The following is an 18,700-nucleotide window of genomic DNA, read 5'->3' as shown; positions in this document are numbered from 1 at the left end:
TTATCATCCAGAATTGCCATCAAATTATATACTTTATGTGGATGCTAATAGCTTGTATGGTCATGCTATGATGGATAAATTACCATATGCAGAGCTTGAATGGGTCGAAGATTTTAATATTGGGGATCTTCAGGATTTTGATGACAGTCACTATGGTTTATTCTTAGAGGTTGATTTGACAATTCCAGATAATTTACACAATAAGTTTTCTGATCTGCTCCCAATTTCTGAGGTTGAGTGTTCACCTAATTCTAAACAAAAGAAATTGATGATGACTTTGGAATCAAAACAGGATTATGTAATATATTACAAAAACCTTCAATTTTTGATGCATCATGGTGTTAAAGTAACTAAAATTGGCAAAGTTTTGAGGTTCAGGCACTCAAGATGGTTGAAAGCATATATTGATACGAATACCGAGCTTCGAACATCTGCAGTAAGCCAATTTGATAAAACTTTGTTTAAATTAATGGTAAATTCAGTATATGGCAAAACTATAGAAAATGTTAGAAAACATACTGATGTTAAATTAGTTACCGACCCCAGCCGGAGCAAAAAATTAGTGGCAAAGCCGAATTTTAATTATAGAAGAATTTATGATGACAATATGGCATTTTTTAATATAAAAAAACAAAAATTAAGTTTGATAAACCTATTTATGTAGGGGCGGTGATATTAGAATTGGCGAAATTACATATGTTAAAACTTTATTATGATGTGTTAAAACCTTTTTATGGTGATCGTATAAAATTAATGTACATGGACACAGATAGTTTTATTCTTGATATTCAAACAGAAGATGTTTATAAAGATATATCACATCCTGAATTATTTAAATATTTTGATACCAGTGAACATTCAAAAATTCAACCCCACAACAAAAAGGTGCTTGGCAAATTAAAAAACACTTGGCGATGTTATTGTAGGATTTGCTGGGTTAAGGGCCAAGATGTATAGTTTTAAAACATGTAGTGGTGGTGTTACTAAAAAAGCGAAGGGCGTTGGTAGAGTAATTGTAGATAAAGAGCTTGAATTTAAAGATTATGAAGATTGTCTTAAATCAGATAGGTTAATTAGAACATCAGAATGTAGAATCCAGAGTGTGGATCATTTGTTGACCACAAATATTGTAAGAAAAGTGGCTCTGGACCCACATGACGATAAGAGATGTATTTTATCATGTGGCATACATACTCTACCGTGGGGTCATTGTGACCTGAGAAGTGATAAACAATGCCCAATAACAGAGCATGATTTGAAATAAATAAAACATGCCAATGAATTTATTTGGATTTAAAAAACAAGATATTATGGACTTGCCGACACCAGCCCCCTCTCCTGATATACAATCTAAATTAAGTGGTTTGTTAATTATTCATTTGAATAGCATACTTACAGATGTTGATGATAAAACAGGTAAAACATTATACATATTTAATAATAATTTAAATCATTACCAATTACCTATAGGTGGTCAATTACAATTTATTACAACTCCCGAGGGTGATGTCAAAATTTCAGTAGGGAGAAATATTTATAGAATTAAGCACTCAAACATGATTTCTGGTACTGTATATACCGTCTCTGCCGGTGATTGTTTATATATTGAGGTCCCGGGATATTATGACAAACTTATACCTTTTTTTATAGAATTAAGAATTAGATATTTTATAATAAATAACCCCTAAAACAAAATAAAAACAAAAATGCCTAATGATATATTTGGCCATACAAGACATGAAGATCACAGTGATGAGATTCTGATGCTTGATGTCAGAGTCAAAAAATTAAGAAGTGATTTACAAGTTTTACAAACCACACTTAATGCCAGTCTTCAACTAGAAATTACAAATTTACAATCACAATGCATGGACCCTCTTCTTAAAATTGATTCAGAACTTAAATTATTGCTTCAAAAATATACTGATTTGGCAACATTGGATAATTTTCAAAATTTAGAGGAAGCTGTAGCAACTCTTCAAGCCAAATTAAAAACTCAGAATACTAACTCTGAACAATTGAAACAACAACTAGAAGAGCAGATTAGTAGTGTCCAAACACAGCTCCAAACAATTGTCAAAAGCATAAAATCACAAGAAGATTTTGATCTAGTAATTTCCACTCTAAAAGAACAAATTCAATCACTACAAATACCTAATCTGGACCCCTTGAACAATGCCATAGCCGAGGTTAAAGAAAAAATTGAAGTAAAAAAAAGTAAAGTGCTCCCCTGTGCATAGCACTACGCCATGAAGGCGTATAGGGGGTGTGGGGGTAACGCCCCACACTTTCTTGATCCGGTCGTGAGTGGGGGTGATGTGATCAGCATCACGCCCCTGACCGCCTTTACCCCCCAGGGTTTCCCCCAGGTGCCCATGTTATTCGACGCTGGGTGGGCGCCGGGGCCGCTTCCATCGTTAGAAAAGTTCCCGGATTTGAACCGGCCGGGGATCGAACCCGGGACCTTTAGCATTGTAGTCAGACGCGTTACCGACTGAGCCACCGCGGCCACCGCAAGAAAAAATTGAGACACTTGAAAATTTTATGAACAACTTACCATCTTCTGATGCTCTAAGTGCTATAACTCGTAGTGTAGCTAACATCAAGCTGCAACTTGAGACATATGAAGATTTTGGAAAAATTCAGAGTACCATAACCCACCTTGAAGGTACCATAGCAGCAGTACAAAGTGATCTGACAAATGTACAAGAAACACTAGAATCTCGCTTGCCTGGTATTGTAGACACTCTTGTCAGTGTTCAGCAACAGATCACCAAACTTGAAAACCTCAACACCGAATCTGAGCTATCTCATTTTCATCACTTGATCGATGATATCCAAACAAAACTTGAAATTTTACAACAATCGACACCTACTCAGGCAGACATAACCCTGCTCCAAGATGCTATGCGTAGTGTGGCTGATGCTAGTGAATTAAATACTGTGAAATTAACACTTGAATCTTTGCAGAATACTGTATCCAATTTGCCTACATCTCAAGAACTTAAAAATATTAAAAGAGCAGTAAATCGCATACTAAAATCAGAAGATATCAAGAATATCCAGACAGAGATCAAACAGATTACTCAGACAGTGGCCACTCTACCAACCAATCAACATATTAATGAACTGCATGCTTTATTTGAGGATATCAGAAGACAGGTCCATGATCTTACTGCCCAAAATTCTAAATTGGCAGTTGTTGAAAATTTACAGCAAATTGTAGCAAACATCAAGCAACAACTAGAGACCATGGAATCCAACCAAGCAAATACTCTGTCTGTTTTTGCCACCCAGCTTCAAGAAATTGTGCAACAATACAAAAAACTTGCTGTAGACATAAGAATAAAACCAGGCCACGATGAAATTGTTAGGACTATCAACGAGCATCTTGAATCTGTAATAAATAGATTGCTTACAGCAGAAAAAGAAATAACTGGCCTAATCGAGAATCCTAAGCATACAGTAATTCTTGAATTAAACAGTATCCCTAACAATGAATATAATTCACCATTTACACCAGGTGGGAAACCGTATAAGCTGTCCCCTGCACAATTTTATTACCAGTTTTTTGTTGGGGGCACACTTAGACCAATCAAAATTAAATATTGGCTACAACCACAGGCACATCACTACCCTACCTTATCAATAACTAATGCTGACAACAAACCAAAAGGTACCAATATAGAGTTAGAAGATTTTACAGATCCCAATACATTAGAAACATCTTATGCTGAAGATGATGGATCTCTGGAATTTAAAATACAAATAGGAGACAAATTATATTTAGAAAATCCTGTAGTATCGGCTGCTGAACACCCTATAGTTGCAATATTCTTGTTTACATATTATGTCTAGACAAATTATTGTTGATGAATTACACAAACCAGCCAGACATAATTATAAGCGACTACCAGTAGTTACAAAAGGCATAGATGATTTATGGCAATCTGACTTGGTGGAAATGGCCCCTCATGGGGGACAGTTGAAAAACTTAGACAAGATCAACAAAGGATATAAGTATATACTTACTGTCATAGATACATTTTCAAAATTTGCCTGGGCATTGCCGCTCAAATCTAAGACTGGAAAATGTGTTACAGAAGCTTTTAGGACAATTATTAATCAGAGTGGAAGATCACCCCGCTATCTACAAACAGATAATGGCAAGGAATTCTATAATTTGGTGTTCCAACAATTTATTAAAAGCCGGTTAATAAAACATTATTCGAGTTACAGTGATCTCAAGGCCTCTATTGTAGAAAGATTCAACAGAACTCTAAAAAATCATATGTATAAACAATTTACCCTTCAAGGTAATTATAAATGGCTTACTATCCTACCAGAACTTTTAGATAGATATAATAATTCAGTTCACACTACAATCAACATGAAACCCTCTGAGGTAACTTCATATGATGAGCAAAAATTAATTAGCACTGTTTACTATCCTAAATACCAACCAACAACAAAAAAAGCTAAATACAAAGTTGGTGATCAAGTAAGAATTAGCAAATATAAGCACTTATTCAAAAGAGGTTTTACAAGAAATTGGAGTACTGAATTATTTACAGTGGTTCAAGTTAAACCTGGGGCTCGTAATACATATATAATAAAAGATCACCGAGGAGAAATTCTCAAAGGCAGATTTTATGAAGAAGAACTTAACAAAACTAAGCAACCCGACACATATCTTATAGAGAAAGTCATTCGCAAAAAAGGCAACAAAATACTGGTCAAAAAAATGGCTAGGTCTCCCAGAACACAATTAGATCGAGGCAGACAAAGTAATATTATGAACACCTGGGATGTTATAAAAAGACTACCAGATCCTGAACAGCAAAATAAAAAAAATGGCAAACTGTTGCCTGATAATATTAGATGTCTTATTGTTGGACCATCGGCTTGTGGTAAAACTACACTAATGATTGATAATTTTTAATTGGCACCTAACTGGTTAGACTGGAAAAACAGACACTTGTGTGTCTTTTCTAAGAGTTTAGAACAATTAAAATATCAGCAACTGATGAATCTATATGATGGACTGGATATAGCCACTTTTGAATCAGATGTTAAACCACTTCATGAATGTCTCGATAACTCTGTTGTTGTATTTGATGATATTATATTGGAAAACCAAAACAAGGTTAGAAATTTTTTTACACAGGGCCGACACAAAAATATAGATTGCTTCTACCTGGCACAAACTTTTTCTAAAATATCAAAACAACTGATAAAGAGACAACAGCAATTTTATATGTGTGTTTCATCAAGACCATACTAACCTCAAACACATACATGATGAATATGTAGGTGGTGACTTGAGCTACAATGATTTTTCTAAGTTTTGCAGTAGGTGCTGGAACCAGTACAGTTATGGGTTTGTCACAATTGATATGACAAGAAAACCTAATAGTGGTAAATATAGAAATAAAATTAACAATTTTCTAGACATTGAAACATATAAAAATAACCATGAAAAGACCAATTATTGATGATCTTAAATTAAGAGACTATCTTGTAAAAAGATTTAAGGGATGGAAAGTAGAAAACCGAGGAATCTATGAACAACACAAGCGCACAGAACACAGAATTTGTCTGGGTTGACGATGTTAGGAAACTTGTAGATAGGTTGCTGGTGATAGCTGGGGAAGAAAATGCCGGTAACCACAATTTTTACAATGAGAAGGTTGGAATTATGGACATGATAAGCACCAAATTGTCTAATTTTATAGTAAATGACACTAAGGGCAATGGATATCTTATAAAAATTATTAATACTCTACCACCTAAATTTTGGAATATCTCCGAGGGTCGAGGGCTAGTTAATGACATCATAAACAAGTTGCCATTTGAGCTACATATACCAGGCTATCAGTATTGTGGTCCCGGTACCAAACTAGACCATAGATTAAACAGAGGTGACCCTGGTGTTAATCCTCTAGATGCTGCTTGCAGAGACCATGACGTAGCATACAACACACATACCGACCTTGACAAGCGACATGTGGCAGACAAAAAATTAGAAGAGGCTGCATTTGGTAGATTTGTAAGCCAAAATGTTTCTTTGGGTGAAAAAATAGCAGCGTTGGGGACCACCATAGCTATGAACACTAAACAAAAACTGGGGTGGGGGTTGTAATATATTAAGTAAATTAGTTACAATTTAATTGAACTAGTTAATCCCAGAATATGTAAATAATAAACCAAAAAAATGAAGGCCAAAGGTGTTATGTATCAGATACCTTATGCAGGTCTTAAATCTCTTAAAACTATTGATAGTGTTCTAACCAAAAAACAGTGCAAGAAAAAAAGTTCTTGTCTTGCTAAGGGCCATGGTATGAAATTATTACTTAGTACCCCACAATTAAAAAAATTACAGCAATCTAGAAAAAATCACATATAGGTGGATTCATATTTAGTATCCCAGCTATTTTAGCAGCATTGGGGGCCGTGGGGAGCTTGGCTGGGGGATCGGCTGCCATAGCAAAAACAGTAATAGATGCCAAGAAGAATAAGGCAGAATTAGATGAACAAAAGCACCATAATCTGGCCATAGAAAAACAAGGCAAAGGTGTTAAGAAAGTTATGAATAAGTTAAAAAAAAAAAAACAAGAGCCGCTTACCAACCAAGATATTGAAGCTTTAATCAAACCACTGGGCATCAAAAATTTTGGAGGAGTATACATGTCCGATTCTTTACCAGAACAACCACTCAAAAAAGAGTGTGGCATAGTTAATTTGGATAAGTACAAAAATCAGGGCACTCACTGGATTTGTTATCTTAAATATTTAAACAATGAGGCATTTGTGTTTGATTCATTTGGAGGTGTTCCACCTGAGAATTTAGTAAAATATCTAAAATCAACTAATCTTTATTATAATAATACCCGTGTTCAAAATTTCAAAGATATTAATTGTGGACATCTATGTTTATCTGTTCTTAGATATCTGTCTCAAATTAATAAACCATCAATTGAAAATTTTCAAAAAGCCTTGTGGTATCTGAAACATCATGGGGGTATTCCATCTCACCAGCCAAAATTCAATATTGAAACTCAAATTACATGATGATATAGTGTATCCCAAAACAATAGCTCTCAGAGCATTTTATGGCATGTATTTGATCCCTAATATTACACAACACAACAACACAATCACAGTTGGTGACCAAAAAATTGTTATTACTCCAGGACAGTATAATTTGTCTACTTTAAATGCTCAGTTACCTAGAGGTATATTGTTAACTCAAAATTCTGTTACTCACAGAGTAGAAATTGTGTCTGCTACAGAAACAGTAGATCTGGGTACTATAGGAGAGCTATTAGGATTCGAGAACAACACAAAACTTGAACCAGCCATTAAACACACTGCTATTAATATACCTAAATTCTTAGCCATAGAAACTCTAAATATTCACTGTAATGTGGCCGAGGGTATGATCACCAAATCAAATGGCATAGGCACTCACAAACAAACCGGTATTATTGCAACATTTAAACCTAACTCTGAATTTATGGAACCGATCATCTATACTCCATCACCAACATTATATTTTCCTGTGTGCCATAATAGAATAGATTATATTGAGTTGATAGTCACTAATGAAAAAGAAGAATTAGTTGATTTTGCTGGAGCCACAACAACTGCTATCATAGAAATTAATATTTAAATAAAATACATACAAAAATAAATAAATAAAAAAATAAAATGGAAAATATTGAGAGTTGTGAGTTACAATCATTCCCCCCAAACCGAAGGACCTTTGCAAATTTAAATCAAGCCAACACAGAGATTGAGGTTGACCTTGATGTAGGAGATGGGTTTATACACCCTCACAGAGCAGACCTATACATTAAATTTGATGTTGTCAAGCTCGATGGTAGTGATTATCCGGCTAACTCAAATATAAGACTGGTAGACAATTTTGTGCCACATCTGTTCTCTGAAATTGAGATTAGAAAACATGGTGTTGTTATAAACAGAGTAGACTATCCTGGTATTACATCTACTGCTTTGGCCACACTAAAATTATCCAAGACCGAGGCCTCATACTACAAAATAGGTGGATTTGAAGCTGGTGATAAAATAATATCTAAGAGTCACACAGTATTGTTTCCTATGCGCCTATTGCCAGGATTCTTCTCAGATTACAAAGAAATTATGTGGAAGGGTGGTTTAAGAATTACATTTAGAAGAGCTGCCAATGATAATAATGCTTTGATGAGGTACAGTTCATTAAATTCTACTGGGGCAGCTCTGCCTAATACCCTACCTGATGAAGGCAAATGCCTTATTCAGACTATGGAGCTAAGAATTCCAGTAGTTGAATATGAAGCTAGTTATGCTCTTAAATACAAAGCAGATATCCTAAAAAAATCCACAGGTACCTTTACAATTTTATACATATCAATGTGTACAGAAGCCTGCCACTGGTAGCTATTATGAATTTGATGCTACAAACTCATTCTCCAGTATACAATATGATATGCCAGATTTTGTGGTGGTACTGTTTCAGACTGGAAGACACAATAATCAAGAAAAAAATTCAAGTAAATTTGATAACTGCAACATCAAAAACATATATCTTAAAAATGGCAGAAATGAGGTGTTTCCTAGAGAAAGTTATAATTCAAACATGTCCAAGGATGATTTTCTTAAATTATATGAGGCATTTACAGCATTCAAAAGGGTTACAATTGGGAATACCGACATGTATTACTCACCAGATGAATTCAAAACACAAAGACCCATGTTTGTCATCAACGCCTCAAAAAGAAAACAAGTTGTGGTTAATGACACGACAAACATTAAAATTATCTGTGAATTCCATGATACACTTCCTGATGACACCATATGTAGTGTTATTCTTATAGGTGAAAAATCATATGTTTATGATGTAAGAAATGAGAGAGTGACAGAGCAATTCTAGAAGAGTTTTGCATATTATATTTTCTTAGTATTAGATAAACAAGTTGTACCTGGTCTTAAATTAAAATATTTAGAATGTTACAAGTCAACATATTAATTCTCTGAACTTAAACCGGAAGTGGACCGGAAGTGGACCGGAAGTAAATATATGTAGGTATAGGTGTGTGTGTGTGGGCGTGGGTGTGTGTAGGTGTGTGTAGGTGTGTGTGGGTAGGTGTGGGGGTAGCTTATATGAGCATCTTGGATTAGTTTTAAGTGTAGTCAAAACAATATCGAGAAAAGCCATATTTTTAACAAATTTATAAACAGCAATTTTAGCAAATTCAGGTTTAGCCACATCAATTTGAGGGGGTCATCTTTTCTCGGAAGCTTTTTTTTACAAAAATCGTAGGTTTTACACAGTAGCGATAAAATTTTATAGACATTTTGCCTTAGTTTTAAGTATTTCTATTCAGTCAAAACACCTCATCATTTATCGGGTTTATATTATCCTCAATTACACTACTCAAATATTTTTTTGTTGTTGGTATGTATGTATGTATGTATATATATATATATATATATATATACACACACACGCACAAACTCACACATACATGCACGCACACACGCACACCCATCCATCAATGAAATAAAACTCAAACAGTGAGATAAAATGCAGTTTTTCTTTCCCTACATACATACATACATACCAACAACAAAAAAATATTTGAGTAGTGTAATTGAGGATAATATAAACCCGATAAATGATGAGGTGTTTTGACTGAATAGAAATACTTAAAACTAAGTCTTTTGCCCCCGTAATCAGAGGGTCTGCGCACGCCTATGCTCCTGGCAACTATCATTGCTGCCTGGAATATCGGGGATGTTACAGCAGATGCGACAGAGCTTCTTGCGATGCTATCGTGCCTACATCGACGCTTGGGGCAGCCATTTTGAACAACTACTGTAACGTTTTCATCATAGAGTGCTACGATACACTGTAGTAACATCCGTATTAAATCTACAAGCCGCATCTTTCACTTGTCTCATTTCACTGACATAGGAAACCCTCAAATAGTTTTGTCTCATAACTTTTTAATGGTGCATTTCCGGACCTAAGTTCCTTATCTCATATTGGTCCTTGGGTCAGTCTCCATCCACCCTGCAAGTTTGGAACAAGGTCACGGAAACACACTGTATATGAACGAAGCTGTAGAAAATGGTGGAGTGGAAAAGGAAGGATAAATAAATAAATAAAGAAGGAAAAGGGAGAGAATGATAGAGAATATACGTAGAACCAGTGATGTGCCGTAGACTATAAGTTTACGTCTACATGCGTTGTCTACACGTAATCTAATCGTAGATTACATTGGGTTGTAGTTTACATAGACTACGTAGACAATCTAAAGTGCATTAAAATTAATTTTCAAGGGTTTCATGAAATGAAAGTGACATTTTCAAGTATATTGGTTCCTAACGAAATGAAAAGAACCCTATTTACAACAAAATTTCTCTTCTCTTCTATTATCAACTATGGAAGAAGATAAATAGTATGCAAAAAACAACAACAGATGGCAGTCGTGAGGCAAGAGTGGTCTTTTCCCCATAAAGCAGTAGAATATTTCCTATATTAGGTTTCTTCCTAGGTGAAAAAATGTTCGAATTTGAAAGAAAGAGTATGAAAAGTTTTCCACACACATCAGCAATTGATACGAAGTATAATTTTCTTTTAATTCCACGGCGCTCTTTGCTAAGTTATCACCTTTCGCCTTGTTCTTTACATCGATTACGTAATGTACGTGTATAACATAGTCTACGTGTAGAATGTAGACTATCGTTGTTTACGCGTAGACGCACATCACTGCGTAGAACAGAAGGAGGCAGTAAACGGGAGAGACATCATTAATAACAAACCATCAAGAAGAGAAGAAGAAGAGAATAGAAAAAAAACAGGAAAGAGGAAGGGAAGTATCCTTCCCCCTTGACCCTTTGTGTACCCACAATTGTCCCTCAGGAAGAAAAAAATCCTGTTACACATAATAATCCGTTTAGAATTACATAATCGATCATCTTGTTCTAACCTTGAACCTTTAGTTACGTATAATACGGAAGATTTGTACATACCCTTGCATTAAAATGAATCGTCTCGAGAACATTTACATAATATGAAACAGGAAGGCAACAATTGTTACCATTAAATTTATGGCATTTTTTTTATGAAAGCAATAGTGTTTGTTGGTATTATTAGGAGGCAACAATGAAAGTAATGAAAAGGGGTTTCGAGAATTCTCCGACTAGCATAACACTGGATGATTGCTAGGCAACAATTCCTTTTCCCTTTCGAAACTTCAGTTCCTGATTTAAAAATTCTCGTGGGAAATGAGAAATGACCTTTCTGTGTGAAAACTTAACACCTTGAGAAGCTTCGTGGGAGAATGCATGATTGTTGCAAGAGCTTAACATTGTTTCATGCAGTTTCTTCCACAAATCAGTGTTTTTATATAAAAGTAGCAATACTTTACTGGTGTTGTAAGGCGCTGGTTTTTTACGAGTAGTGAAGTTTTAGAGTTCGATCTCTAGTACGAACCTTAACATTCCGGTCTTGATCAGCGTCGTGAAACTAATTGAAATAAAAGCTTCTTTTAGAGAAACCTGGTCTGGAAGACAGAAAAATGACGGAAATAAGAAATTCTCTCTTTCTTTTCTTCTCTTCTATCTTTCTATCTCTCTCTCTCTTTCTCTCTCTCTCTTTACTTATTTTATTTCTTCTTTTTCTCAATATCTATTTCTCGTCGTTCTCACTCTTTTTATTTGTCTTCTTTCTCACTCTCTCTCTCTCTTCTTCTCTCGCCTCTTTCTCCCTCTCTTTTTATTTCTCCTCTTTTCCTCTTTTCTTTTTCTTCTCTCTCTCTCTATTTCTCTTTATTTCTCCTCTTCCTCACTCTGTCTCCTTTTATTTCTCCTCTTTCTGTCATTCTTTCTTTATTTCTCCTCCTCCTCACTGTCTCTTTTTATTTCTCCTCTTTCTGTCTTTCTCTCTTTATTTCTCCTCCTCCTCACTGTCTCTTTTCATTTCTCCTTTTCTGTCTTTCTCTCTTTATTTCTCCTCTTCCTCACTCTGTCTCCTTTTATTTCTCCTCTTTCTGTCTTTCTCTCTTTATTTCTCCTCTTCCTCACTCTGTCTCTTTCTATTTTTCCTCTTTCTTTCTTTCTCTCTATTTCTCCTCTTCCTCACCCTTTTTTTTCTTATTCCTTCTTGGTGTGCTGTCCAGCGTACCTTGAGTCCTAACTTTGTAGGTGGGAGAGGGTAGAGGGACAGAACATGGACGTCAGTTTCAAGAAGGTTCTTAAAAAATAACCCTAACGTGTACATTTTTATAAACCTGGAAATTTGGGGGCTAGTGAACTCCTTTATCCCCTGGCAAGTTACGCCTATCTATGTTGAGGAGCAATGAAACGGTGTGTGGCAGATCTTGGTCTACACAATGTTGTGTTGAACACAAGGTAAAACATTTTAGAGATAATATTATTTCAAAATCGATCAGGCCACTCCCTCAGAAAATTAAATAAACTACATGCATACCATTTTAGTCCAGTACACATATTTGTGTGGCATTTACGTGTATATTAAATGTACAGTCACCGGAATAAAAGTGGAGCAGCTGGATCCTGAAAATACTCTTTTCTCTGCAATTCGTTATGCGTGTTGCCTAACTCTACGGCAGTGATAGAAGTTGCCATTGAAATTTGCTATTAAAATCCATTTATCGCCGTATATTGGGCAGCACATATACGGGTAACGCTTGCAGGGAAGAGAGAATTTCAGGTGTCCCGTTTTTATTGACGTTGACTGTACGTACTTGCAACTCTTTCGGCCCTTCATTGCTTTCCCACTCAATTGTTTCTGGCATCAGCTCTGCTACGGACAATACAAATTTATCGACTTCTCACTGCATGTTTAAAGTTAAATGCAACATGCTGTCTTCAGAACATTCCGATTTTCCTTGCAAATAGTCATTTCACTACTTCAGGACAAACAAACGAACTCCAGATGGCAACCCTACGTTTGTGCGCAAGGGTTGACTTATACAGCGTCCTTGGCACTCGCATCAGTTGTAAAAGTTTTCCATCAATTTTTGTACAAGGGCTGCGATTACGATGCAATGAACGTGCGCGCGCATTTGGCAATAAATCTTCAACTTTCGTCGCACTCGATTCACAAATGAACCTGGCACAGACGCCGAGCTTCAGTTTGTTATTCCTCGCGGTATACGTGTACATAGTTTCTAACCTAATAACCTTCAAGTGACGTCACGGCAAAACGACGTATTGTCTTAAAGCATGGCAGGCACTGCGATAAGGCTCATTAAATGCCTCAAGGAAGCAGGGGCGTAGAGGTGTGTTGTTTTTAAATCAGCCACGAGATGTCAGCACGGCGATTTAACTTCTGACAGTTTGTGAATGTGCTGCGAAGTTAATACTCTCTTCCATTTTTCGATAATGATTTTTGTGTTTTTTAGTGGTGTCTTTATCGTTTACTTATAGAAGACTTCAATTAAATGAAAAGGCAAGTAAGAAATCTGAATATTTCGTTTCGTAGAGTTAGTTTATTAGAAACTGGTGTGAAAGTAAATAGGTTAGAAGCATGGTACCAACAAATGTTAAATCCATAAAACTCATTAAGAGTTTCAAAATTAAATTGAAAGAAATGCTTCTACAGAAACAGTAGCACATGCTAGAAGTAAACTGGCACTCAACAATTATTACTGTCTTCAAATTATTATTATTATTGTTTACTTAAAGGCAACCTTATGTGAAATTCTTTATTTATCTTTAGTGTAATCAAGCTTTCCATCTGTACTCATATATTATATTATATATACTTATATTTTCTTATGTAGCTCATTACAAGGTTAGGTGGCAGAGCAGCCTACGGCTGAACCTCGTCCGCTAAATAAAGGAATTATTATTATTTTAACTGCACTGAAGCTACCGCATTGCATCGCAAATGTATAATGTTTAATTTTTTCATTATGATTTCTGCAATCTAAGTCCAAAAAGGCATCAGTTTTCCAAATATAGTAATGTAAATTGCAGGATTTTTTTAAAAATCTTGTTCAATTTCCATCTCGGAAGTTCGCAAATGTGAGTTCTAATTCAAACCGCTTGTCCATTTTTGTGTTCATTGTCAGCAATTACTTTACAAAACATTTCGTATTGTTACTGTATTTTTTAGGGTATGTATCGGTATCGGCCGATACTAATTGTATCGGTCAAGGTGGTATCGGCTCAGCCCTTACAAAAAAAAAAGGTAAAGTGTTCCCCTGTACATAGCACCACGCCATGAAGGCGTATAGGGGGTGTGGGGGTAACGCTCAGCCCTTACCGTTTGTTTTTTGTGCACTAGTAGTGTTAATTTCGTTACTGATTAGTACACGTTTATCAGGTCTAAGTTTGTTTTATGTGCACTTATGCTCAGATAAGTTAGCCTCAATTACACGCACAGAAGTTTCGGGTTCGTGTTCCGGCCGGAATATGGGTGTTTCCTTACGCTTCTCCCTTAGTCAATATGAATTAATCATTATTCATCCTGTGGTGATTATCTAAAAGTGATAGAACAAAAGAAAATAACTGGAATGGAACTTATGCAAACGTTAACTGAACTTCAAGGCGACAACGTTAGCCATTTCGCTATCGAGAAAGTTCGCCTTAGCCAGGTAGCACCTGTCTTGAACACCTTACATGTTAAATGTAAACAGAAATTAAATTGGTTCAGTTATATTTATGATAGGTGAAAAACTTGTGGGCAAGGACAGTTTACTTCCCTTTGTAGATAAGGTTTAGCGTAGTACGGGGGAAAAGTGGCAGAAAGGGAGGGGGGCAAGTATATCCCCACGCCTCCCTAATCTCCGCCACTGCATATATGAGAAATGATATGATCGATTATTCCACTATAACATATCCTTTATTCACGTCTGACATTTTATGTTTTGGAACATTGTATTATTTAGGGGGGCTCTGCGAGTATAGGCTATGACTTCATTTCTTAGGTTGTACCGCACACACACACATACACTCTTGCTGTTGGGTGTACACGTGCCTAGTGCTTTGTTTCACACGTTGCAGCAGGGGTGCCCACAGGGGGGATTCATGATGCGCCTGCGTCATGGGATTTTTTTGGGGGGATAAAATATTATAGTTTAGCTACGAATTCTATATATTTTCACACAAAAATGGGGGGATCGTTTGACTTCTTATTGATTTTAATTATGGTTATTGCCTACAGTTTCTCTACCTACCTGTGAGTGATCGCGGCCAAGGGGTTGAAATGAAACATCTACTCTCATGCATTTAGAATCGGTTTGGAAAGTGGGGGGGGGCGATTTTAGGAACTATTTGTTTCGTTTGTATGTGTTCCTGTGCTACGACTGGCTGGATTATTGTAAAATAAAATACTGTCACTTTTAAAAACTACAGCTTACTTTCGTTGACTATGTAAAGTGAAAAGGAACAGTCATGCCAAAAAGTCTTACAAGGCAGTTCAAATACAGGTGTATGGTGTAGCCTACATGTGTAATATCATTCATCGCCAGGATAAGTGGGAAAAACACTGACGTCAAATATGTACATAATCTAAAAATAGTCTTCCCATGAAGTACAAAATTGTGGAAGTTAAGTTTGGAAGGGGACCTTGACAAAATTACACCAAGGATAAAAATGCTTCAGGTTCAGGTTCAAGATCAGGTTAACAAAATCAGCCTAATGAGGTGAGCCACGAGAAGCATGAGAGGTAATTATTTTAAAAAAATACACTATCCTTCCTGTTCACATGATTTGATTGTAAAGCGTTCCTGAAGCTTTGCAATGAGAAACATTGTTCATCTTGAGTTATTTAGCGTCGCTTTTCTACCTGGTGGTTAAACGCGACGGGGAAGATGGGATTGAGAAGGATCGAAGAAATGGATGATATTTAATTTGACGTCATCTGCCCATTGCACTGTGGGTACTTAGCACATGATTTCATCCAGTTCCGGGCAAATATACGATCAGCTGTACCGTACGAATGTTATTGCAACGAAAGTTGTTCTGCGGAACGCACAATGTAATAAGAATAATTAAAAACAGAGTACGTTCGTGTATGACTGACTATTGGTTAATGTATATCTTAATGCAAAATGAGGATATTATCAATTAGTTTGCTGCAACTTGTGTAAAATATTATTTCAATCAAAGTGAAATATACAATACACATTTACAGTAAATGTTTATATTGTAAGCAATACCTAAAGTAAACATATATTGCTTAAACATGTCTGTATTATATTGTTCCGCAAATTTTGTCTGATCAAAATAATTTGAATAAATAATTCGGCATATGGCATCTGGGGGATGTCCTACCTTTTTGGGGGAAGTGCGTCATAGGCCTTGGGTGGGATGAGCACCCCTGCATGGCAGTAGGTAAGATTATAAATGCTTTATGAAATACCATGCAATTTTCTCTTGGAAAGCAACTGCATGTGGTGGTTTGAGGTAGTTCATAATTGTAAATGAAGAAATTATATTCCATTGCCAACAAATGTATTTATTTATTTATTTATTTCGTCTTGTTTTACATGGCGAAGTTAAGGCTGTGGAGCCTTTTCTTCCACTTAACGATGTAGCTGTACACAATTTTTTGAATGTGGAAGTTACATTATAAAAATTTCAAAGGAATAAAAAATACAAAGAAAGAATTACATATAAGAATAGGAATCTAACCTATACATACACGAGCACACACACGCGCGCGCACACACACACCCGCACGTACAAACAAATATATAACATTACGCTTAAACATACATTAACGATTCATCTTAAATATTACATATAATCATTTTTTTTCTGCTTACTTTCTTCTATCACTTCCATGTGGTCGAAAGAAATATCACTTATATTCGCACTATGTAAGCAGTTGCGCAGCTAGAAATTTTGCGACACGAATATATCTCCTTTTCAGTAGTCAGTGATACGCGTATGTAGATGTTTCCTATTTTTTCACGTAACTTTTAAATTAAGAAACATCAGGCCAACGAAATGGGGGAACATAGCCCCAATCAGTCTTCTCCTTTGCGTAAGTCACACTTGAAAATTGAATGAATACTTTCATCAGTTGTATGCGTGACATAAACAGTCAATGTAAAGCAGTAAGTCCAGTAAAATTTGTTGATGAATATGACTTTCATCAGTTTCAAAAACAATGTTTGTCTATATTAACCTCTTAACTGGGTAATTTCCTCGTCGAAAGCCCAATCTGCCCTGGGAATTTTTGTTGATAAATTGATGAATTTCGTAAACCAATATTTGAGTTAATATTTCTGTGCTCCATGGCATACCATTTAAGTATTGTTTATTCTTTTATTGGTCCTTCTTGTACTTTTTACAATATGCGAGATTTACAACTACAATATATCTCGGATTTCCTCAGCAGGAAAAACACGCCGTCGCTTCCGATTTGCCTGAGCCATTATTGAATACGCGATAGAACTGAACGTCGGGCTGTGTTCGTTGCTTCCCGCTAACTCTAACGGTTACAACAGTCTGGAAGTCAGAGCCATCTGGTGAAACAAAGAAGAAAGTAATTGTACGAAGTATCTCGTCATACACAACAGATATCAGCAGTAAGAACATGAGAACGTAGTATCCCGTCATGCCCATTATAAATCAGTAGAGCCAGAACGGAGTATTACGTCATACCCAGTTAAGAGGTTAAATTTCTAATTTTGAAAAATATATGCATTCAAGCGTTACAACAATTTGAACAGAAAATAAGTGTTTAATGCTTGAAACCCAGGCGTTCAGAACTAACCTAGAAATATATGGAAAACAGATGAAACAAGTATGATCCCTGAAGATTATCTGAGCTTGTCATCTATACAGGAAGGTAAGTGAGTTCCAACACTCATTAGCCTGTGAACGCAATCACCTTTTGCCTCAGGAACACCTGGTACATTTTCCTTATTTGTTCTCAGAAGTCGCGTTTACACTGTTCCTCATATTTTTAAAAGACAAATTGAGGTGGTTGTCCTTTGGAATCGAGTTGACCAATCAGGAAGAACCACTTTATAGCTGGTCGCCTGTTAGACAACACCCTCGCACACCTTTTATGCAAACCTCGAATCGCCAGTTGTTCAGTCGCAGGTAAAAAAACGATTAGAACCAGTCTTGAGAATTTGACCTTGACTGTGAACGTTCATGAACAGGACCACGCGTTAATCCACTCGAAGTTTGTGAGAGAAAGCGAAAAGAATTGTTCGGAAAGTGTTACGCAGTTTCGTACTTCCACAAGATTACACATTGCTCGTTTGACAAGTAGGATGAATTACGTTATTCAGTGTGTGTTATTTTCGGCATTATTCGTCTTGTACTTTCTGTTACTGTTTGTTGTTGGTGGCGTTTTAATGTCGACAATCGGAAGATGGATTCTTTGCAGTGTGTACACCTTTAGCACGATCGGACAGTTATTATCAGCCCTTGAAAGCACAATAGCGAGCATTTGCATTCATCGTTTCGGAACTGGCGTTATCCCGTGTTCGCCATTTAGCCAGCTTATTGGACTAAGTTCGTGGATGCTCAGGACGGACGTTAGCGCTACGGAAGTCGCCTATTGGTTTCTGACCGGAGGTTCGGTGATGACGTCAATGGGGAAGACTAGTCTTAATGTACTGTTTTTGCTTGTTAATACTGCAGCTGGCAATATGCTTTGCGAACTTATCGGTCGAGTGATCTTCAACAAGGATAATTGCAT

At 36.2% G+C, this 18,700-nt stretch overlaps 1 long non-coding RNA gene across 2 annotated transcripts in view; it reads left to right on the top strand.

The window, feature by feature from the left end:
- The window catches only part of LOC146001895 (uncharacterized), a 48,225-nt gene that overhangs the window by 16,860 nt on the left and 12,665 nt on the right, over nt 1-18,700 (top strand). Inside the window, exon 1 of one of the 2 annotated variants that reach the window (XR_014443621.1) lies at nt 13,153-13,480. The exons of the other annotated variant lie outside the window; for it this stretch is intronic. This is a non-coding gene — a long non-coding RNA (uncharacterized LOC146001895). Of the gene's footprint in view, nt 1-13,152; nt 13,481-18,700 lie in introns of those variants that run through there. 2 annotated transcript variants of the gene reach the window in all.

This window comes from Lepisma saccharinum, chromosome 18 (genome assembly GCF_977018435.1).
Source record: "Lepisma saccharinum chromosome 18, izLepSacc3.1, whole genome shotgun sequence".
Taxonomy (NCBI): domain Eukaryota; kingdom Metazoa; phylum Arthropoda; class Insecta; order Zygentoma; family Lepismatidae; genus Lepisma; species Lepisma saccharinum.
This window is presented reverse-complemented; position numbering and strand designations above follow the sequence as displayed.